We start from the raw sequence: 23,842 nt of genomic DNA, 5'->3' as shown, positions 1-23,842 counted from the left end.
TGTTCACGCAGAAGGGACAGAAATTTCAGTGCTCAGCGGGGTTCACCTGTGCCCACAGAAAGCTGCTACAGATAGATTGTAGTTTCTGAATCTGTTTCCTTGTAATTTCTAGTGGGACTGCCCTAAAAAAGTAAAGAACCTTGGGTAAAATGTTCATTTTTAGGACATTGCATCTTCCCATAATTTACAAATGAAGACCTTCCATCCTATCTAATTCCTTTTTAATCTTACGTAACAGAGAATCCCAGTTAGATACCACCTTTGAATCAAGACATGAATTCAATCGCACCCCCAAATATATTGCCACCTCCATGACTCTAGGATCGTTAAGATGTATTTGATCTGTGCATATAACCTGTGTCTTGGCCAGATTTAATTTATAACCTGAGCTCCTCCCATATATTGATGCCAATTGTTCCGTCTCTACCAATGTGATGGCGGGATCCGGTGAGACTATCGCTATACCGTCTGCGTATGCTAATATTTCAATCGGTTCATGCCTAGAGCCTGATGGTTGGGCATTAAGCCTTTGTTCCAATAGGTTTAGGAACGGGCAGATATATAACGCAAATAGCAAAGGGGAGCAGGGGCAGCCCTGTTGGGTACCCCTTGATATGGACACGGGGTTCGACTCTAGCCCCAGCGCACAGACTCGAGCTTTGGTGAACTATACATAGCTTTAATTGCCTGGATAAAGCCAGTTCCAAACCCTTGCCACCTCATTGTTGCCCATAGAAATTCCCAGGAGACACGGTCAAAGCTTTTCTGCGTCCAATAGTATCACCCCGCATGGCAGTTTACGTGAATTGACGATATCCAGCCTTGTTGTAACTCTGCTTAGAAGGTTGACCGTGCCTCTCCCTGGTATGAATCCATGTTGGTGGACCGAAACTAAAGGTGTAATCACTCGAGAGATTTGCGTTGCTAGTATTTTAGAGTAGATTTTCCCATCGCAATTTATGAGCAATATCGATCTGAATGAGCCTGGAAGTGTGGGTGTCTTGTCTTTTTTAAGAAAGATGGCAATACTGGCTGCTTCCCATGATGTAGGGGCAACCCCCTTTTGTGCCGCCCGGAGCACAGCTAACATATCTGATTGTATTTCTGGTAAAAAGAGTTTGTACAGTTCTAGCGGGAGCCTATCCGGACCAGCGGCTTTCCCTGTAGCTAATCAGCCTACGGCATCCTCAAGCTCTTCCATTGTAATTGGTTCCTCTAATGCTTTCTGGTCTTCCTCCTTCAACATTTTCCTATAAGGATCTTTATACAAATCTTCCCCTCCCCCATGAGTGTCACTATCCTCTGAATACAGCCTCTCATAAAAAGCCCTGAAGACCTCCAGAATTCCTTCTGGTGTTTCTACTATGTTCCCCATTGAATCTTCAATTGCCATAATATTATTTTTAACTTCCTTACATCTGATCTTCTTGGCCTAACATCTACGTGTTGTCTCCCCAAACTCGTAGCACTCTCTTCTAAAAAGATGATATTTCTTTGCAATATATTTGGCCCATTCCTCATTTATCCTGGTTTTGCAGCAGGCCACCTCTGTTTGTGCCTGTGTAGTATCTGACTTCCCCTGAACTGCTTCCATCAAATTACATTCAGTGTGGCTCAGATCTTCATATAGCGCCATTTGATGCTGTCTAAGTTGTTTCTGTATGTGTAATCCAAAGCTGAGTATCTCTCCCCTGAGCCCTGCTTTCATAGCATCCCAGACTATAACATACTTAGTGGAGTTGCGATTTATGGCCAGGAATTGTGTCAGCCACTTCCGTATATGGTTGATAAATTCTTCATTTAATAGTAGCTTCCTGTCAAAGGAGAAAGCACTTTTGGGCCGTGCCAAGCCAAGCATTGTAAGTTTTAGTAAAACTCGGTTATGATCCGAGGTTGTTCGGTAGAAAATCTGTATGTATGCATTTTTTAGATGAGTTTTGGTTACAAAAAAATAATCGAGTCTGGCTAGCTTTTGATGGGGATAGGAATAATGCGTGTATCCTGGCTCTGAATGTTTTAGCCTGGGCCAGACATCGATTAACCATGTTCATAAAGGAGTTGTTGAAGAGCTTTGTATACCTTGGGTTTCCTGACAAAATATTTTTCTCCACCCCGTTCATGAGTCACTTCCCCTAATTGAATATTAAAGTCCCCCATAAGTATCAGAGGGGTTGCCCAAGTGGCTAGTTCTATATTCAAGTGTTCAATAACCTGAGTTTCATCTTAGTTAGAACCATATACCGAGCAAATTGTGCATTACTCATTAGCTACAATACACTCGATCATGGCCCAGCGCCCATACTTATCTGCTGAGCTTCTCATTACTTTTATTAAGTTCTTTTTTAGCAAGAATGGCAACACCTCTACTAGTAGTGTCTTGGGAGGTATACACCAGAAGCTCATACCCTAGCTCCTTTAGTACATTATGTTTATTCCATGGGACATGCGTCTCTTGGAGACAGACTACATCAGGGGATATATTCCTGATTTCTCGAGCCACTCTTTGGCGTTTCCCCCTTTCGTTAAGTCCTCGCACCTTAAATGTACATATAGCTAATAATTACATTTTACCCTGGTTTAGATGAGCAGACATCGCTTCCTCTCTCTCTTAAATTCATCTCCTTCCCTTTTATAAGTCTTGTAATGGCTACTGGCTTTTTTATGGTTTTACCCCTCTTAAACCCGCTACCCTTGGTAGCCTCCCTCCTCCCCACACCAGCGCCCCCCCTCCTCCCCGCTGCTACCTCCTCTACCAAAGAAGGTCCCCTCCACTACCTTCCCCAACAAGGAGGCTGGTAGACCCAACAGTCTACAGTGATGGAGAGCCTCGTACCCACCCCTAACCCCCATGTCCCCCCGATAGCAAAGTACCCCTAGCACATGTGTATAAAGCAAAGCAAACACAAAAAAAGATAGCTGTAGGGGAATATCCTTAAGAAATCTCTAGCTTGCGGGTCAGCCTAAATCTATAAGAATTTAACTATATTTCCAAACTTATATGTCATCCTTCCTATGGTTTAATCACTTGAAGACATTCTTTTGCCTTTAACTCAGACGTAAAAAAACTTGTTTTTCCTTTATATACTATTTTCAATTTGGCTGGATTTAAGAGAAATGCTTGTGCGCCCTTATCCCGAAAAGAATTAATTAACTGTCGTAACTGCCACCTTTTTCCCACAGTAGCAGGGCAAAAATCATGGTGAACAAAAAACCCTACCCCAGCCGCTTTTCTCTGTCTATCTGAACTGGCTAAATCGTACAAAGTCTGTCTAGACAAAAAATTAGATAAACATATCAATATGGCTCTAGGCCTTGCATTAGATTGGTTCTGTTTCACTTGGAAGGGAAATCGGTGGGCTCGCTGTATCTCGGTGTCCCATGCCCATTGAACCAATTCTGGGAAGGCCTCTGTGAAATGTTTCACCGCAAACTTCAGAGGATCCGAACCTTCAACTCCCTCTTTTACACCAAGAATTCTTAGATTATTCCGCCGGAGGCGGTTTTCCATGTCCTCAATCTTCCAGGATACATCATCCCTCTGTGTCGTCAGTGCCTCAGTGACTGTTTTTTGCACAGCCATCTCATCTTCAAGAGTAGAAATTCGGTTCTCGGCCTTGGATATCCTTTCGGCAGCCTCTGAGTAGGATTTGGCCACCCGGCGGATTGAGTTCTGCAATTTCCTGCATGCGCCTTGGGTTTTTTGGCTTTCTGCTCAGCTTTCTTCTATGTGCACCATCATTGTTTCATATATAACTGCGAGCAAAATGTCCCCTGATCGTTCTGGTGAATTACCTTGATCTTGACCCCTGGCAACTGCCTATTATTGGGTCCCTTTCCTGATTTCTCCTTTGAGAATTGTCCATGAGCAGCATATATATCCACCCGCTGTGGTTTAAGAGGTTGTGAGAAGGAGAGTACGGGGCTTACCTTTGGGACGCCGTGGGAGAGGCCACTCCGTGTCTCGAGGGAACCCCGTGCATTATGGAACTTAAAGGCCGAGCAGAAACGGCAATCTACCACACACCTGAGTCCCGTTTCTTCACCGCAGGACCGTTGGACAAACCCGGAACTGGGCGGAAGCAAACCAGGAAGTAGTGTTCACGACCCAATGACTGGACTGAACGACCGGAAGGGGGAGGCACGGACCAATAGCTGTAAAGGGACGCAGATAAAGAAGATGGGAGGAGGAGATTACGGAGAACCCGGCGAGGAAGACGCGGAGATCCAGGAAGAAACAGAGACCCAGGAAGACGCGGAGCCCGAGGACGACCGGGAGGAAGCAGAGGACGCGGAAGAACGGTGGAGCGAGGTGTGGTGGTCCCCACCGGAGGAGGCGGAAGAGCGGACACAGCTCAGGAGAGTTGCGGCGGGCCGGGTGAGTCACGTTACGGGGGTGAACGGGGAGGGTGAGCGGGTGGCGGGAGAAGACGCAACGGGAGGGGAGCACCGGAGAAAATGCCTGAATAGCTTGTGCACAAATCCTAGGTAATGTTGTGAGTTGGGGAGGGGGTTTACGAACCTCGGAATTCTCCTGTGTTTTTTTTTTGCACCTCGTTATCGTTTTCTTCCTACCACCGAACTCGTGCCAACACTTGGTTTTCATTCCTGTCTTAAACCGACAGTCAAACACTCCCGGAATTACTATCGTCCCTAGGTTGGGAGTTCCCATTTGACACATTTTTATCGTATCTCCTTGGAGACACACCACTACCTTATTCGGTCACTCCCAGGTGTGGTGATTGGTAAAGGTTCTGAGGCTTCATATAACTAGATAATTGACGGCTCCCTTTCTCTTCTCTCCTATGAGCCTCCGGGGAGACCCCATCGAGACCCGGGAGGAACCAGAACCATCGGCGCCAGCTTCCCAGTCCAGCGCCACCCCGAGCACCTCAAGAGCAGAACGAGGAAAGACTGAAGCCATATCTCCTGTACAAACTTATCCTGATAATAAATCTAGTATCGTCAGAACCTACATTCAGCCTCCTCGCTTGTATATCAAACCCCACCTCCCACAGAGGTGTGGCAGTTATTAGTTTTTTTCACACAGTCCCAGAGCTAGACATCATATTATCTTTCCCAGGAGTCTCGTCCTCCTGGCATATACAACTGGTTTCGCTCCATCTCCTATTTATTGGGCCGAGAAGGTCATCGGATATCTGTAGTGATTCATCACCTGAAGAATTAGATTGATCTGATAGTGAAAAAAAGGGACCCTCTACGCCTGTCTCCAACAAATTTACACGGTCATTTAAGCTGCCTATATTATTTACAGACATCAACCTGTCACCCGGTGAGTGCGAGAACTCTGCTCCTTGCCTGATATCTGTTATGTGGTCTGAAAGAACCACGACTGGCAAAGCCTCACTCCTAACATCAGGCTTTAAAATCTGCTTTATTAGTACAGGGCTGTCATGAGGTTCTAAGTCACCCTCTCTCCCTAGCTCTAAGCTCAGCATGGCGAGCCCCGTAGCCCCTCCATCTCCCGTACTCACCTCCTCAAAGATTTCCGCAATGGGAGTTCACTCAATAGTGTCCTGCCCAAGGTTCTGCTTTTTGTCCTTTCTGGCAGCCATGAAGATTGCTGGCGTCACTCTCTTCCTGCTTATGATGTTATTAGCCGGGCTGTCAGCACAGCTCTCTTCAGCTGCTCCACCTCGTTGTGTGCTTTGGGTGTTTTCCGTGGGCTTGCTCGATGCAGCGTTTCCTCCTACACCGCGGGTCTTCCCACTCCTAGCGTTTTTCGGCGGCATCCCAGCTCGAGCAATAATCCAGTTTTGTCCCGCAGACACACGCCACAGAACTTTCGAGCCGGGTGCCAGCCCCAACAGCCGTGCAAATGAGGTAATAGTGAGATGCCCGCACCAAGACACTGTAAAGCAGGTAGGTTCCAGAGCATTCCCAGGTATTTTTAATTGTTCATTTGTTGTTTGCCTTTGCTCCGCATACCGACCCATGGTCTCTCATCGGGGGTTCTGGGAGGTCAGCTTACGAGCACTCACTCGGCTGAGTGACCAGCCGCCATCTTACCGCCTATCTAATCCTCGACCTTTGTTCTTTTTCAGTGAATTTCTAGTTTTTTTTTTTAAGTAAATAACTTTTTTTGTGAGTGTACTTATGGTTGAATGACCTCATAATATATGTTGTGTTCAGACATTATTGTACTACAAAAATGTCTTCTTTTATTTCTACTGGGAGAAGCTGGCCTGGTATTTGATGTCCACTAATGTAAGTGGGCACCTTGCACCAGTCCAAACAATCCTTATGGTGATTTAAGAGATCTTAGACAACCTTAGAAAGCTCTCTAAGGGGTAGCTGTGGAGAGCAGCCTTCAGGCTTAGGCTAGAATGAGTGTAAAGCTGCTTCTTTTACCAGAATGCAATCTTATAGTATAGATTAAGTGAAAGGAACCCCACCAAGTATTTATAAAAATATGTATTTATTATTTAATACTCTCTAGTATGTTCCAATATCTCCAACATGGAGATAAACAGAATGCACACAATACTTTAGCAAAGACACACAGTAAATATCATGAAATGCAGAGTGGACCCCGGGGGGGGGGGGACCAAACCATATACTAAGAAAGTGGTATAAGAACCACAGATCAGATCAAGACAGGGTCAAGAGGACATAGAAGTGCTGGGACCTCTAGGAACCACCCAAGGTGAGTAGATAGGGACCCCACGGAGAGCGTGTGCAGTGTGGAAACATGACTGCAGGCTCCATACAACTCTATGTGCAAGTCGCGGTTGGATTTTTAAAGATTAAGGTCCCTTCCCAGTGGACCCTGAAGAAACCCTGTGGAAGACAAAAGTTTGGATAGCCACCCCACCTGTGGATACCCTAGTACTCACGTTACCTACACCAGGGAATCCGGGTGCATATGTGTGAAGTGGTTTCGGAAACCGCTGTCGAATCCAATGGAGGACTTCAGGAAAGTGCCGCTGTTGCAGAAGTAGAAAGTGTCTGGTGGAATCCAAAGGTGGATTCTAGTTGAGAGGTACCTGCAAGCAGAGGGTACAGAGTCTATGTCCCTCAGGAGTAACCAGAAGACTTGGATGACAAATGTCCTCCGATGTCGGGTGTTGCAGGATGGATGACGAGGACCTTGACTCTGCAGCTGTGAGGACCAGGCAATGCTGAGGAGGACCAGGAGACATGCACGAGCTGTCCCACGAAGGATGTAGAGTGTTGAGAGGTTGGTGTCCGGCGGAAGCACCAACAAACCTTGCTAAATGTAACCAATGCAGATATCAAAGAAGAAGCAACATCATTACCAGCAAGGTCCAGGGGACTCACCAACAGCAGGGGAGTCAGGGTAGGCCCCAAGCAAACAGGGGAGCCCAAATGAAACAAGTGTGACCCTCAAGTGGGCCCACAGGCCAGAGGCACCGGAGGCACTGGAGTCACGAGAGGACTTCAAGCAGTTCACCAAAAGATGCAGGCCACAATGCACACAATGTGGTATGGCTGAAGATTCTGGTAGGTGCTTGAGGTTGGGGCTACTTGGATCCCGAAGATCTCCTTGGAAAGAAGTCAACAAGCCTTTGCAACTGCAAGTTGACGAGGTACACAGGGGTTCCGTTATTGCAACCCCTACGAGGGATACTGGCCTCAAACTTGGTGAGAGGGCAGGGCTTGGGAGCTATGGAAAACCACCACCTGTGTGGTAGAGTCTTTGGAGTCCGGAGGAGCTCAGGATCAGCAGACCGGTCAACTTAGTTGTGGTGCCTGCAAATGCAGGAGAGGGACTCCTTCACTCCAAGGGAGATTCCTTCAGGTCTCTTTGATGCTCAGAGGCCTTGGAGGGTTCCTGTATGGTGCACAGGCACAGACAATGCAGCAGACTGAAAGGGAGACAAAGTCAGATCCAAACAAAATTCAGCAAAGTCCAGGGTGCCCAGACGGTAGAAGTAGAAGTGGTGTCTGATCTGAATCTTATCCCACAACGAATCGGGGGACCTACACCCAGATAAGCCCTTAAGTACCCTATGGAAAGGGTTGGGAAGATTCAGGGGACCATTCCAGGGGAGGATCTGGACAGGGGAGAGGTTACTCCCATGTCCTTAGTCCAGATGCACGCCAGAGAGGAAGACAATGGCTCCTAGAACTGGTTTGTACTGGACTATGCATGAGGACACCATGTGTGCCCCTCATGCAGACTTTCTGGCACTGGCAAGCGCACCCACCCAGTCCCAATACGCTAAATCCTTCCTCTGCTGGAGCTTGGCTCAGCATCAGGAGGGCAGAAATGTGTCTCTGTTCGGCAGCAACCATTTTGTGCTGTCCATGTCTAGAAGGAACAATGAGAGTCTAACGGAAGGCTCTTCCAGTGCTTGGAATCATACCTCCCACACCGTTAACTCTGGTATGATTCCAATATGTTTGATACCAATCATGATAGGATTCGCTGCAGCCGTTTTGGAGAAGGTCATTGTGTAACTACGCAGTGTCCCTCCATATAATATATGGCTGGTTCACTGACAAGATGGGAGAATAGGCTGCAGGAGTGTACTGCTCATGCAGGGACACCCTCTCACTTAGAACCAAGCACCCTGCCTTCAGGATTGCAAAGGCCTGCTATAGGGGTTATTATAGGTTTTAAGTGCAGTGACCCTTAGATACAGGAAACCTATATATTTAGTAAGTGGTGCTAGCACAAAAGTACACAAGCTGCATTGGCAGACCTGTAGTTCCATTTTGAATGGTCTCTCATGGGTGGCATAATACATGCTTCAGCCCATGGGAGACGTCTGAGGTACCTATACCCTGGATACATGGGTACCATATACTAGGGACTGATAAGGGATACCCCAGTATCCAATCTGGGATTGTACCTAGGTACTAACACAACAATTTAAGGAAAAATCAAATGTTATGTTATGTTATGTTAGGCTGACTTATAAAGCGTGCAGCTGCCCCAGCAAAGGGGTGTCCCGGCGCTAAAAGCAGAAATAGCCGCTAATAGCAAGGAACCCATCATGACGAAAGAAAGAAAAAAAGACCAGTGGGCCATTAAGAGCCACAGAGACAGACAAAAAGGGCATGGACTACAAAACCTAAAGAGAAGGGAAAAAATGTGTCTTCAGAGCTTTCCGAAATGCCAGATAGTTATCCATACTCTGGATGTGTACAGGAAGGGCATTCCAAAGTTTAGCTGCTAGTGTGCGAAAGGAGCGCCCACCGGCGCAAGCCCTCCTGACCCAAGGGACAACTACCAGGTGTTGACCTACTGAGCGAAGATGACGAGTGGAAGTGTAGGCGGAAAGCAGGCCTGTTAAAATGCATGGGGCAGGGGAATTTCAGGATCCTAAATGCAAAGCTGAGGGACTTGAACTCCACCCGTTTCGCCACCGCAGCCAATGTAGCTGACGAATGGCAGTGGAGGTGGGGCAGCGTTTAGGCATGCCAAGAAGAGTTCTGGCGGCTACATTTTGGACTCTCTGCAGTCTCAAAATCTCCGTCTTGTTGGCCCCCAGATAGAGCGAGCTGGCATAGTCCAGTCTCAACAGCACAGATGCCTGGAAAATCATCTGTCGGATGGAAGGGTAAGAAAAAAGCAACAAAGGTTTGAGCCCACGCAGAATACCAAAACATGTTGCTGTCACCTTTTTAGTCTGGGTTTGGAAACTAAGAGCCAAATCAACCCAGACACCAAGGTTTTTCACCACCTGTTTAGAGGCGGGTGCACAGCCCAGGGTGGTGGTCCAACACTGTTCGCTCCATAGTTCAAGATCTTTCCCTACCAGCAAGACCTCAGACTTGCTGGCATCGAGCTGGAGACAGTTGGCAGTCATCCACCCTGCATCGTCCGCAAGACCGCTCCGAAATTTGGCAGCATCATTCAAACAGTCATTGGAGAGGGTGACTACTAATTGTGTATCATTAGCATATGATGCAATAGTCAGCCCTCTCCACTTGGCTTCCGCAGCTAGGGACTGAACATACAGGTTGAAAAGCATTGAACTTAACGCAGAGCCCTGCGGCACTCCCTGTTTGATGGAATGGACTCTGGAGGTGAAAGGGGGGGCCGACACCTGGAAGGACCTATCCGAAAGAAAGGAGATAAACCAATCCAGGGCGAGGCCCAGTATGCCAGCCTCCTTCAACCTCCGTATCAAAATCTGGTGAGAGACCGTATCAAATGCAGCACTGAGATCCAATAGGATCAGTGCCGAAGTATGTCCCTCATCCAGTGCTGCTCTCGGATGTTCAGTCACAGCTAGGAGGGCTGACTCCGTGCTGAGGCCCTGGCGAAAACTGCACTGGGAGGAGTTCAGTATATTATTATCCTCCAGATAGCCTGACAAGATGGAATTAACATAGGCTTCGGAGATCTTAGAGGCCCAAGGCAGCAGGGAGATAGGGCGAAGGTTTTCCGGTTTAGCTGGATCGAGGGTGGGCTTCTTTAATAGAGGCATTACCCTAGCCTGCTTCCATGACCTGGGAACCGTAGCCATAGACAGGGACATGTTAATAACCTGGCACAGGCAGCAGTCTCATAAGAGGATCAGGCTTCATAGGGTCAGCCGGAAAGCCAGATTTAACCTTCCTACAGAGTACGCGTAGTACATCCTCAGTAATTGGCGGGAAGGTAACCAGTGCATGGGTGGAGGGGGATAAGCCCCCAAAGTCAGAGTCCATAGTAACCTGAGGAACGGTCTTATAGATGTTATCCACCTTATTTATAAAGATCACATTGATCGTCTGACTTGATGGCTGACGTCGCAGGTGCCCCAGCATTTTAAAGATTTTTAAGAATAGCAAAAAATCCTCTTAGAGGGATTGTGGCTGTTTCTGATCTCATCAGCAAAATGTGCTGCCCGTGTTTTCTGAACAGCCCTATGATATTTCTTCATGGCTGACTGATAGTATCTCTTCAAGTTAGACTCAAAGTCTCGCCTCCATGCCCGCTCGATCCGCTTATATGCTGTACGCATATTGGTAAGATCTTTATTATACCATGGGTTGGATTTAGTGCTCCGACACTTAGATTGTTTGGCAGGAATCATGTCATCCAGAGGATGTCGTAGCCAATCAGATAATGCTTCACTGGCAGCATCTGGATCTTCCGACCAGCTAGGCACACTCGAGGAGAGGATAGTACTAAGATGATCAAAGTTTAATTTGTGCCAGGAACGACGGAGCAAGAGTTTCTGAGGTGACTTTAAAGACGGCCCAACCCCGGAAACCGTCATAGGGATTAGCAGGACCCCAGTAAGACTAGTCAAAAATCAGCATAGCAACAGGCAAAAAGTGGGGATAACCATGCAGAAGGATCCTACATTCCTACAGTTACAAACCAGGATATGGTTCACAGTTTGCAAAATCTTTGTAAAATGTGTGTGAGTATTAAATAGATAAATATTCAATAGAAATTGCTTATTTGCTCAGTTATTGTACCACCGATATTAAGACATGTCAACAGTAATAGTTTTTGAGGCACTCATGGGAAAATTATTGAGATAGTGTAGTTCTAGATTTCATTGTCATCTATTGTATATGGTTCACTATCATGTTTTCAATTATTATTTAATGTGAATCTAGCATAGAGTAGTGAATAAATGATGGTTGGATATTTAGTTATTTATTTTGTTAAAAAGTGATCGCTGTTGGCTCTCGTTAGTCTCTCAAGAGAGCCTACGAGAGCCAGGGCGGCAATCCATTGTGGTCAGTCTGAGGGGTCAGTACTTCCTGGTTTGCTCTTGAAAGCCTCTCGCAAGATCTTTCTGTTTATAATGATAAGTGTGCTTAGTAGGATGTGCGGTGGGATTAGACTCTTCTTTCAGACCCCTCTCTCAGATGACCGGTATGCATAGTAGGGTGTGTGGAGGGACTTGCCTCTCTGCTGAGACCTCCCTCTGTAATGAAAAGTAATAGGGTCTACGGAGGGTCTGCCTCTCCTTCAGACCTCTGTCTCAGATGATGGATGTGAGTAGTAGGGTGTGGGGAGTGACTACCCTCTCCTTTCCGACCCCTTTCTCAGATGATAGGTGTATGTAGTAGGGTGTGGGGAGGGACTGTCCTCTCCTTTCAGAACCCTCTCACAGATGACACCTGTGGAGGGACTGGGATCTCTGCTGAGATCTCTCTCTGTAATGATAAGTGTGCATAGTAGGGTGTGGGGAAAGACTGGGCTTTCCTTTCAGACCTCTCTCTCAGACGCTGAGGGTGAGTAGTAGGGTGTGGGGATGGACTGCCCTCTCCTTTTAGACCTCTTTCTCAGATGATGAATGTGCATAGTAGGGTGTGTAGAGAGATCTTAGGATTGGCCTTCCGACCCTGGGATTCCATCCCCAGTTGCCAAAACATATATTAAGGTGATGGGCATGCAGGCCCCCTCCCCGTACCCTAATTAACCCCGGGTAGCCCAACCCTGGGGCCAAATTCTAATTAAAAAGGGAGGGTGCTGCGTAGTCCCCTCTCCTGAGCCTTAATAGGTCCCAGTGATCCCATTTCCTGGGGCCTATCCAAATTATAGGTTGTATTACTATCTGCGGTACCCACCAAGTGACACACATTAAGGGTAGGCAGCACAAGGCTTCCATATGCCCTGGTGACCCCATCCTCCAGGGTTGTATGTTACTTAAATGGGGAGGGGGCCTCCCAGGGCACCCGCAATCCACACATTGGGGGACGTGTGGGGAGTCCCAGGACCCTCGTGGCCCAACTGGCTAGCCGCATGCTGCAGGAGCCAGTATTGCTCCCACCTTAAGGGAGCAGCTGTTTTTTGCATGATCCCTCTGAGCGGGAGCAATATCTGTTGTTTCCCTGTCCGCAGGAGTCTGTTCATTGTGTTTGGCAGACTCAAGCCTATCCTCTTCTGCACTGCTGTAGCCCCCATGCTGAGGTAGGTGTCACTAGTTGCAGGGATTTTGAGCAGTACCATGTCATCTGCACTATCCTTGTTCCCCCACTTTGCTTTCATTCCCCATCCCTTTGAGTAATAAGGAGTTCAACTGTGAATCTTCACACTGTCTTTGGTGCCCCCGTATGTTCTTGCGGCTCCTTTGCTATAGCAGAGGAGGGTCGGCCCCCTACCCGCAGAGTAAAACGAAAAATTAAATGATAATAAAACAGTTTACTTATCATTGTATTTTTCTTCACGGTGGGCGCTGAGTCTTGGGGTTGGGGTAATCATGATGACAGCAGCAGGGAGGGGGAGATGGAGGAGTGGTGGGCACTGCTGTCTCAGTGAAATGAAATGAAATGAAAAGAAGATTTGTAGAGCGCTACAGTTGCCCTGAGGCGTCCAGGTGCTAGAAATCAAGAACACATCTTCCAGTGAGATAGAACCAACAAGGGATAGACTTAGTCAAAGAGGAAAGTTTTAAGTTGTTTCCGGAAGGTCAACAAATTAGGATTAAATCTAAGGTGCAAGCGAAGTGAGTTCCATAGCCTGGGCGCATTGTGTGTAAAGGATCGGCCTCCAGCTCTGGATCTCTTAATCTTAGGAACTTTTGCTAAAAAAGCCTGAGAGGAGCGAGGTTCTTTTTTTAGATAGTAGGGAGTAATCAGAGCATGATTGATTGCAGGGCCAGCTTTCCAATAGGCTTGGTGAGCAATGCACATGGATTTAAACTTGATTCTCTCTCTAACGGGGAGCCAGTGCAAGGCTCTTAGTCCAGGCTCTATTCGAATTATGCGTGGGATTCGAAGAAGTGTGCGCGCAGCGCAGTTCTGGATCCGCTGCAGTTTGTTCAAGCAGTACCCCAAATATAGGGCATTGCAGAAATCGATGCGGGACTGAATTAGGCCTTGAATGACTACCTGTTTGGCCTCAAAAGGTAACAGTGGAAGAATCTTTTTTAGCATCCTAATGAGGCCAAAACAGATTGCTGAAGTTTTAGTGGCCTGAGTATTAAAAGTCAGGGACTTGTCCAGCCATACCCCCAGGCTTTTTATGTTTTCTCTAGGTGAGGGGGGGTCGGCTAGACTGACTAGCCATATCTGCTCCAAATTGGAGGGGGTCGGTGGGCCTAGGATCAAGAGCTCAGTTTTATCTCCGTTGAGCTTCAAGCATGATTCCGTCATCCAGTTCTTCACCTGCTCTAGGCAGGTTGTGAGGTTAGTCTGTTGTTGATGGCAGTTCTTGTGTGCAAGCGAGACCACCAGCTGGGTGTCGTCCGCATAAGTAACCATCTTAATACCATGTGGACGCACAATCCCAGCCAGTGTCCTCATGTAGGCATTAAAAAGCGTGGGGCTCAGGGAAGAGCCCTTTGGGACCCCACAGCCCAACGGCTTGCTGACGGAAACAGAAGCTCCCTCGTACACCCGAAAGGTTCGTTCACTCAAGAAAGACCCAAGCCAGGCCAATGCTTCTCCAGATATTCCCAGGCCACGAAGACGGCGCAGGAGGATCCTGTGGTTCACCGTGTCGAAGGCGGCGCTCAGATCAAGAAGGATCACTGCCACTGATCCTCCCCGATCTAAGACCCGCATTGCTTCCTCAGTGACCGCCATCAGAGCCGTCTCCGTTCCATGCTTGGGTCAGAAGCCTGTCTGAGTGATGTCGAGTAATTGATTACTTTAAAAAAAACTAGTGTGGGAGGCCTTAATATGTTTTTCTAGTACTTTGCCTGCCCAAGGGAGCAGTGAAATCGGACGGTAATTGCCGAGATCGCCAGGGTCAAGGGTGGGCTTTTTCAAAAGTGCTCGTACCCTGGCATGTTTCCAGTTAGATGGTACGACGCCCGTCGTTATGGAGGAGTTCAATAACTCCATTAACGTGGGAAGGATGATCTGGTCGGCCAGGACCAGCGTGCTAGGTGGAGCAGGGTCACATGGGGACCCAGATTTAATCTGATGCATCAGTGACTTAAGTGTTTCTGGGTCTAACAGGGGATAATGATCCAAGGTGTATTGAGGAAGTTCCTCTGCTTCGCCCGCTAGACACCGTCCTTGGGAATGGGGATCAGAGTCACAATCAGGAAAAGATAGATACATTTTGTTGACTTTATGAAAAAAGAATTCAGCCAGATTGTTACATTGGGCGAGTGGGTTGTGGTTAGCTGCCGGGGAAGATTGAAGCTTAGTTAGATTTTTTACTGTCTGATACATTTCTTTTGGCTTAGATTTAGCCGACATTATTCTGTCATTGTAATAGGCCGATTGAGTCACTTTTATTGCTACTTTGTAAGCTTTAATGGCTTCCCTATAGGTCGCTTTGTCCGTAGTTCCATAGTTCAAGCGCCACTTTCGTTCCAGCCTCTTACATAAACGTTTTTTCCCTCTGAGCTCTTCCGAGTACCAGGGCGCTGTGTTACGGTGTCTTTTTGGGTTAGAGGTGCGAAGGGGTACTATTAAGTCTAATGATTTTGTGATCCAGTTATCATATTCGTCATTATCTAAAGAAGGATCACCGGTAAGCGTGGTTCTAGTGGTTGTGAGAATGTTGGACCAACGGGTCATACATAGTTTGGACCAATCTCTCATTTTACGCGGAGTGGGAGAGGGGGGAGCAGATTTATGGATGGTCCAGATAAGGGGGGGTCAAAAAATGATCAGTCCAGGGGAGGGGGCTTGCCGTGCCTACTTTAAGGTGTGCACAGTTAGTGAATATGTGTAGGAGATGAGACCAGTTGTTGTAGTTCGACTGCCGCTAAACTTGCCGTCATCTCTGTGGCGACACTATCAAGAGCATTATCAAAATGTATGTTAAGATCGCCTAATAGGGTAAAGTTTGCTGGGGAGGTGATCAACTCGGCCACGGCAGAGGGAAGCGCTGTCTGGAATTGATTAAGGGACCCAGGAGGACGATAAATAAGAATGCCGGAAAAACTGTCATTCGGTGTAAAATCAATGACAAATCGCAGGCTCTCACAGTCTGCGATGGTTTCCGGGGGGCAGCGGCAGGTGAATGTATCTTTATAAATGATAGCAAGCCCTCCGCCTTTCCCAAGAGCACGGTCTAGGCGGGCTATCTGGTAGCCTGGTATGAGTGCTTGTACCAAGTTCGGGTCGGAGTCTTGGGTCAGCCATGTTTCGGTTAGGAAAACAATATCAGGCATATGTTCCTCTAGCAGCATTGATATTTATAAGCTGTGTTTAGATAGAGATCTGCAGTTTAAGAGGAACATATGATAATCCTGGTGTTCGTTGATATTGGGAGGGTTGACGAGGTCTATGTTACAGTGGGGGCAAACACGGGGGATCTCAGTGTGCATGTCAGTTTGGCTGGCTGTCTTAGGATGGCCAAACTGACATGGACACTGACATCTCTCCAATCCAGTTGCATTGCTGGATGGAGACGACAGCGGGCGCAGGCTCTCAGCCCCAGATAGAGCTCAAACCCAGCCCTCTCTGCCCAGCCCCAACACTGCTCTCATGGGTATTACCACCATGAGAGCGGCGTCTTGATTGGCCGTGGCCTGTGACCAGAGCAGCAGAAGAGCAGCACAGCAGGTCCTTTTTTTTCTTGCTTTGTCACTGCCCTCCCTCTCTGCCCTACTACTTTTCACCAACAGCATCTGCTACTGCCCCTGGTGCTGTTTTCTCTTTGTCTACTAACTGTTAGACTGTGCTATGTGAGATCCTCTACTGCTGTCTCTTGTGCCTCCTTCTCACAGATTACTCACTCAAAGTCCTGTTATTTTTTCTCTGTGCTCCTCTGTTGGGCCTCAGGCAGACATGTGCTTCCAGAGGAAGGACTTCTGAGGACCCCAAAAAACCTAATGATGTTCAGTAACTGATCTCCACCACCAAAGCCTCTGACCTACAGCACTGTATTAAGAGAGAGAGAGAGACTCCAGTTAAAAAGGAAAGGGGGAAGAAATTCCCTTTTAGGTGATAGCAGAGAAAAATCTCTTAGTACTTTGTAATCTTGCTAACAAAAGTAAAGAAAAAAGCACATTACCGCCTTAAACAAATTATAGCCAGGATTCAGTTAACGGGTAACTGCACCCACCTACGTCTTCCACCACGTGCCTATGTTTTCCAGCTCGGGTACCCTAAATACTGCCTGCAAAAAAACACAAATGTGTATGAGGATAAAGAAACCGATCAACATTAATTTTGCGAAGTACCTATACCCTTAGGGTATAGCTTAACAAGTCAAGAAGTCTTTCTAATCTATTGCTGTTCATTAGCGATTTGGTTACTATTGAATCAGAGAGAGCTGAGACTCAATTCAGTGAGGCGTAACGAGTTATTCAGTTCCCAAATCAACAGAAATGTGGCATATACTAAAATGTTCATGAACAAAACCTCCCAAAACAGAAGTCTAAAGAAATGGCACAAGAAGAAAGGATGTGAGCAGGAAGCAAGCAATTACATCATCAAACTACTCTTGCAAACTAAAGTAAACTTTAATATTTCGGTGTTACAGATCTAAGCCATACAATAAGACATACGGTTAGTACACAAAAATTAAAATTTGGGCTAGTGGATGGGCATTGACTCACGCCGCAGTTAACACTTGAAGTGAAGCTCGACAGATTTAGCATAATTTATTTCCAATCATGCCATTAAAATTATAACATTATTTCCAAATTGACCTTTACAAAATCTTAAGGGTACTAATGATGGAGCAGGGTTTTTACTTTAAACCCGAATACCTGTTTCATTTTCGCATGTTATAATTAAAAGTACTACTGATTAATTATTAATTATTAAAAGTTTTGTCAAGTCTTGTCTAACCAACCTTATTAACAAGAGAATTACACGTGGGAATGCTATTGCATGGCTAAAATAATAAGTGAACTAAGTTGGTGAGCAAACTGACAGAAATAGATGTTGCTTATGTAATGTTATTGTGTTTTGCGCATATAATTAATATGCATTAATAGCTTTTGATGTCGCAAATGGCTAGATAAATACATACACATAAGGGTATTAGCAGGGGAATAACACTGTATAATCATTTCTGTGCAGTAATTCTATTTTATGTTTTATTTGCTTAAGTTAACCAATGTGGCCTACCAGAAAATGGCTACCACCCGCAGCCTGCATTCGAGTTGATGGAAATTTTGCAAGGAAGCTTCGTGCTGCCTGTGACCTTGCCCACTCGACAAAACTGAAAAGCCATGATCATGACGACAAATCCAGGATGAATGCCAAGAGCCCCTGAACATGAAATTTGTTTCCAATATGAATGCTGAACTTATGAACTGATGATCCCATGACTGGGATACATTATATCTGAAAAAGACATCCGTAAAAGTATCGAATTAGTTATGGACATCTTTATTTTCTATTCATTATTTGGGACAATCTAAGTGTGAGAAAATCCTGCATAGTATCGCAAATGTACCAAGATGACATTATTTCTGCCGTTCATCCGTTCTGAACAATAAATTGTAACATTATAGAATGTAAGTTTTAGTATAAATATTAGTAGGCTAGAGAGGTCTAGCGCCATTCCTTCCCGAACTGATGATCCGAGGTCCCTATGCTGACGGAGAGGACGGTGACTCTACATGACGGCAGGAAACTCTGTTTCTTCTACTGAGGACCGGTTCTGACTTAGGATCTGACATTTAGACAGAATAGGTAAATATGAGAGAAATGAATTTGCATTTGTAGGAAGGTGAATATCTGACTATGGTTACCCCCAAATTTTTGCCTAGTATCTAGCTGGTTTTTCGACTTAGTTGGCCTGAGATCCTGCCATTCAGGATCTCAGCCTAGCTGTTCTCTCTTTAAAATGGACTCCATGTACCCTAGGTACATACCCAATTGGTTGGATCACCCTGTGAGCCCCTGTACCAGTGTACACTAGGTACCCAGGGCATTGGTGTATCTAAGGCCTACCAGGGGCTGAAGCATGTATTATGCCACCCCTGGCCTGGCCTAACAATTTGACACAACTGGCTGATCACTCAGCTGGGGTAAGTTGGTGTAATCACCTCTTACTTAGGTGTAGTATACCTATACCTAACCTTAAATGGGACACATGTTAACCTATAAGTCACTCCTATGGCAGGCCTTAACAATCCTGAAGGCAGAGTGCTTGGTTCCATGTGAGATGGTGCTCTGGCATGAGCTGAGCCTGTCTGCAGTGGTCGGAACAACTTCCTTCTACTGTTTCCAGATATCGTCATACCATATACTCTTAAGTGCATTATGAACCTCGCGGTTAAATGCTATCTTTGGTTTGGCTTTATCAAAACATGTCGAGTAAGGTGTCATACGAATTGGAATACTAACCCCTCGCCAATTCTGGCGACGGGGTTAGCATTCCACCCTTCTAGAGGGACACGACATGTACAGTACCTGAAACCCGGGTAAAATCAGACATAGCCTCAGCTCCACAAAATGGATGCTGCCACCACAGACACAAGTCTGCCCTCCTGCTGCTGGGAGTCCTTCCAGCTTGGGAGATGTGGACAAAGGGTTTCCTGCTAGGGGAGGTGCGTGCACCACCCCAGACAGGATTTTGTGTATTGGTCAGGTAGGGCTTGAAAGGAACCAGACATGCCTGAGGCTCACAAGGAGCCTCGGTGCATATGCCAGTTCAAAACGGTCCTGGGGCACACCAGCCCTGGACCTGGGGCGAGCTGGACAAAGGATTGGGGGTGTAACCACCCCCCTTCCTGGTCCCACCCATAGGGAGGGACCTAGCAGGTAGTCCGGCCCCTAGAATCCGAATAAAGGTAGGAGCTGTGTCCTAAGACTTCAGACATCCTGGAATCAACTTGAAACCAAGAAGAAGACGGGAACTTCGACATTCTGCTGCACAGAAGACTGAAGGAAATCTCCCCTGGGGTCAGGGAGTGACCACCTTGCTAACGCAAGCACCATCCAGCGAATCAACATCTGCTTTGCCGCCGCCTCCTGCTGGAGCCCGAGCCCAGAGACTGACAAGACCTGGACCTCCAAACCTCTCACCGCCCGATCCACAGTCCCTGAAAAGAGGAGACCCGTGGAGGCAACGAGACACGTGAAGCCAGCCATCTTGAAACGACCACGACAAGCTGCAAGTGCAACAACCGAGGCTCCCTCCAAGTTGTGCTTTGGGATCTGAGAAGCCCAACACCCGAGCAGCATCTGCACCAAAGGTGAGCCCTCCAGCATCTCCACGATCTGCGTGGGGCCCTTCTGCATTTTGCCACTTGACGCGCCTAACCGGTTGCTGGCCCGCTGGCTAGTGGCCATCTTGGCAACGAACTTCAAGAAATACACTGCTGGTCTGGTTGCTCCAGACTGGCCCTTGCTCCCCTCCAAAGGAGCAGTCCCCCTGACCTTGCTGGTCAGAACCATCAGCTTATTTCGTTTTCCACAACAATTGCTTTTGCCAAGGCTTGTTTGCTTCAACCAAGTCGCCGACACCGCCGACAGCGAGAGCCTGCGTGGGACAGCTCGTGAACCGACTCCTGGATGTCGTCGACCTTCAGGGACCACGTGGCTGCAGAGACAAGCTACACCTTTCTTCCTGTTTGTACCCGACATCGCCTGGTACCCACCTGGTGCCACGCTGGTCACTGGCTAGTGACTGTGAACACTGTCCCCTCTGCTTACAGGTCTTCTACAACTCCGATCCACTCTTGGATCCACCGCATCTCTTCCGGACCGATCGCCTGCAGCATCTTTGTCCACAGGCTCCATTGAACAGATAGAAGAAACCCGACGCACTTCGAGGCCTATGCACCCGCTTCCTGTGGGTGAGGTAAAGCTGGCACTCTGGTGCCCAAGGGTAGAGAATCATCTCTAGTGTCTGTGTTTCCAATCTTGAGTTCATAGTCCATCCGGAAGATCCTTTTTGCAGTAACTTTGTAACTTTTATGCACCCATTGAAAACCTATGGGAGCACGCGTGTGACTATTTGCTCTGCACACGCAACCCGTGGACCTCCTGGTCACTAACTAAAGTTAGCTCCTTGTAGGCCCAGCGATTCTAGAGGCCCTAGGCCTTTTCCCTTTTCTGTTCGTGGTACTTATACCACTATTTTAGTATATGGTTTGAGCGGCCACCAGGGCCCATCCATATAAAGTGCAACTTCTGTGTATTCTACTGTAATCTTGTTTGACGATTTGTGCTCCTGTGCTCATAAAGAGACTAGGGGTTACTTTGAGAAATAAATACATATATATTTTGAATATATATCTGTGTGGTGTCCTTTCATTGGTATAAAGGGGGGTTACATTTGGTAAAACAGCCTGCTTAACACGCTTCACGAGTTTAGCCTCAAAGACTGCTTAGCCTACGCTACCACTAGGGCAGCTGGTCCGAAAAGGTTGACTTACAACCACACCATAAGGGTTGCTTGGCATGGTACAAGGTGATCACTTTAACTAGTGAGCATCATATACCAGGCCAACTTCTCACAGCATTTAATTGGCTTTTCTTACAATTTTAGATAAACAAATAAATATGTTTGAATCTCTGTGTCGGGTGATTATTTCTGGTCATGTTTATTGAATTTATTTGTGTATTCTTTTAAATGTTTCGCTGGATTTATAAGCAACTAAGTAGATGCCAATGACCTCAAAGTACATGCAGATTGGATATGTATCGGAAAGTGTTTTTCCTTATACATGGCACGGATATGAGTGGTAGGATGAATGTTGGTGTAATGGGCCCCACCAGCGTGTGATGTGTGTGTGCGTGTGTGACTGCGAGATCACTCCGTCCGTTGAAGTAGAGGGGATTCGGAAGCTCCGATCTGCACCAGTTTCTTGGTAGCAGAATGATGGTTTACTATTGTCTTGGTCTGGCGAAATTGCGTGTATATAGGCTTGTTGATTATTGATTGATATTTGTACTAACACTATACGTTGAAGTCGTGTTGAGTTTTATGTATTGTGAACGGCTTCTGGGACGTAGGGAGTCGGTGACAGTTCCGTAGTAGAGCAGAGGGAGTGCTGCTCTCAGAAAAAGGCGGGATTGTTGGCCCTGTATGCAGACAGGGGAAAACGTGTGACAATTGAAGTTGCGCGTCGCATTGTCTGGGTTCGATGAGGTAGCATCGCCGTGTGTTGCCATTAGAAACGTATTTTCTGTGTGAGAGAAGAGTATATGATAGCGAAGGTTATCTGTGAAGTTCTGGTCTTTGGTCTCAGGGATCCGTATGGCATTCCGTTAAAGCTTATCACTAGAAAGGTAATAGGTATTCTCTGAGCTTGTTAGAAGGACAGGGCAGAGGTAAGCGCTGCTTTGTTAACGTGTGATATAATTCTGTAGTAGGACAGACTGTTCGCTGTTCTCGGGAAAGACAGAATTCTGTGTGAATGAACTACATTTTCTGGTGTGAAAGTGCGTGAATGAGAAGGCATTCTGGTTAATTGTGAAACTCTTAGGAGCATTCCGGAGAAAACAGTTAATTGGTGCTTGTTAGAAGGGTAAAGTAGAGGGATGTGCTACTTTATCAACGGAAGTAACGATTCTGTAGTAGGGCAGAGGTAAGCGCTGCTCTCGGGAAAGGCAGAATTCTCGTGGGAAAGATCTTTTGCTGTTCTGTGGCTAGTGAAGCAGACAATGGAGATGTTTGTATGTTGTAACTAACAGACTCGTAGAAGTTGAAACAAAGTCTACCAAGTAGTCTTGTAAAGGAGGGGTAGACGAGAAAGACAGGAGACAGGAGCAGAAGCGACTGCAGCGACTGCTGACGTCAGGGAGACCGCGCTGTGGTTGGACAGTGGGTTAGAACAGTGGAAGCACGGTGATTGGTGTGCTAGTGTACGCCGTGCTAGGATTGGGAGACATACAGGGTGACGTAGACGCTCCAGGATTGGTGCGTTGGTGTGAGTCGCACTGGGATTCGTGGACTGAGTCAGTGACGTAGACGCTCCAGGATTGGTGTCGCGCTGCAATTGGACGGGAGATCGTACAGCTGTAGAAAGGACAAGTAGCTTGGGAGAAATAAGAAAATGTACTACCACGCTGAGGAAAAGAAAAAGAAATCCTTGCTTAGTAAAGTAAAGAACTGGTTCGACAAGGATAAAGATATTGTGACCAGGGAAGGACAGTTATTGCCCCCGATAAGAACCCCGGCATCCTTGATGGTTGCGAAGTATGGGTATCATACCTGTATTTGGTTGGATAACTGGGTGAAGTATACGAGAGAGGATGGGGTTTTAGCTTTCCCGGAACATGGCTCATTTAATCTGGCCATACTGAGAAATTTACGGGAACGGATGATGAGTCTAGAGCCTCGGCCTAGGCTGACACAGTTTGAGGCATTGACTGAATGGGAAGATGAAATGCATGAACGAGAAAAGCAGAGGGGTGGAGGTAGCTACAGGTACATGTTTGGGCGAAAGCATGATCGTGAAACGCATCATGACCGGATGAGACGATGGCGTGACGCCAGTATGACCGAGGGATTATATCCTGTAAGAACAGCAGAGGAGTCAGAAGGGAGAAAGTGTACAGAGAAAGAACATAATATAGAACCCAGGAGATATGGGTCAAATGAGTCTGATGATGATGTCTTAGAGGACATGCTCTATAAAAGACCACCCCCGTTTAGACGAGAACCAGAGGTAGGAACAGCAGTGACCCTGATAAGAGACACCCTGCGGATTATTAAGACAGAGGGTACCACCCCTGGATTGAAAAGCAGTTGTTCTCTGGTGGAAAGAGAAAGAGAGAGAGATAGAGAGAGAGAGAGAGAGAGAGAGAGAGATAGAGAGAGAGAAAGAGAGAGAGAAAGAGAGAGAGAAAGAGAAAAAGAGAGAGAGAGAGAAAGAGAGAGAGAGAGAGAGAGAGAGAAAGAGAGAATGAACTTGAGGATGAAAAGACCAGAGAACTAGCAAGAACTACCTTTGAACTGACAGAGAAAATCAGAGAACTGACTAAAAATCTTGAGGCAGTTACAGTGCCTGTGACAATAGGCCCGGTTATGCCAATTTTTGACAAGCAGAGGACGGTCGAAAGTGGTTTGACAGTACCATATGTGGGC

The sequence above is a fragment of the Triturus cristatus genome, chromosome 3_1 (genome assembly GCF_964204655.1).
Source record: "Triturus cristatus chromosome 3_1, aTriCri1.1, whole genome shotgun sequence".
NCBI classification, from domain to species: domain Eukaryota; kingdom Metazoa; phylum Chordata; class Amphibia; order Caudata; family Salamandridae; genus Triturus; species Triturus cristatus.
This window is presented reverse-complemented; position numbering follows the sequence as displayed.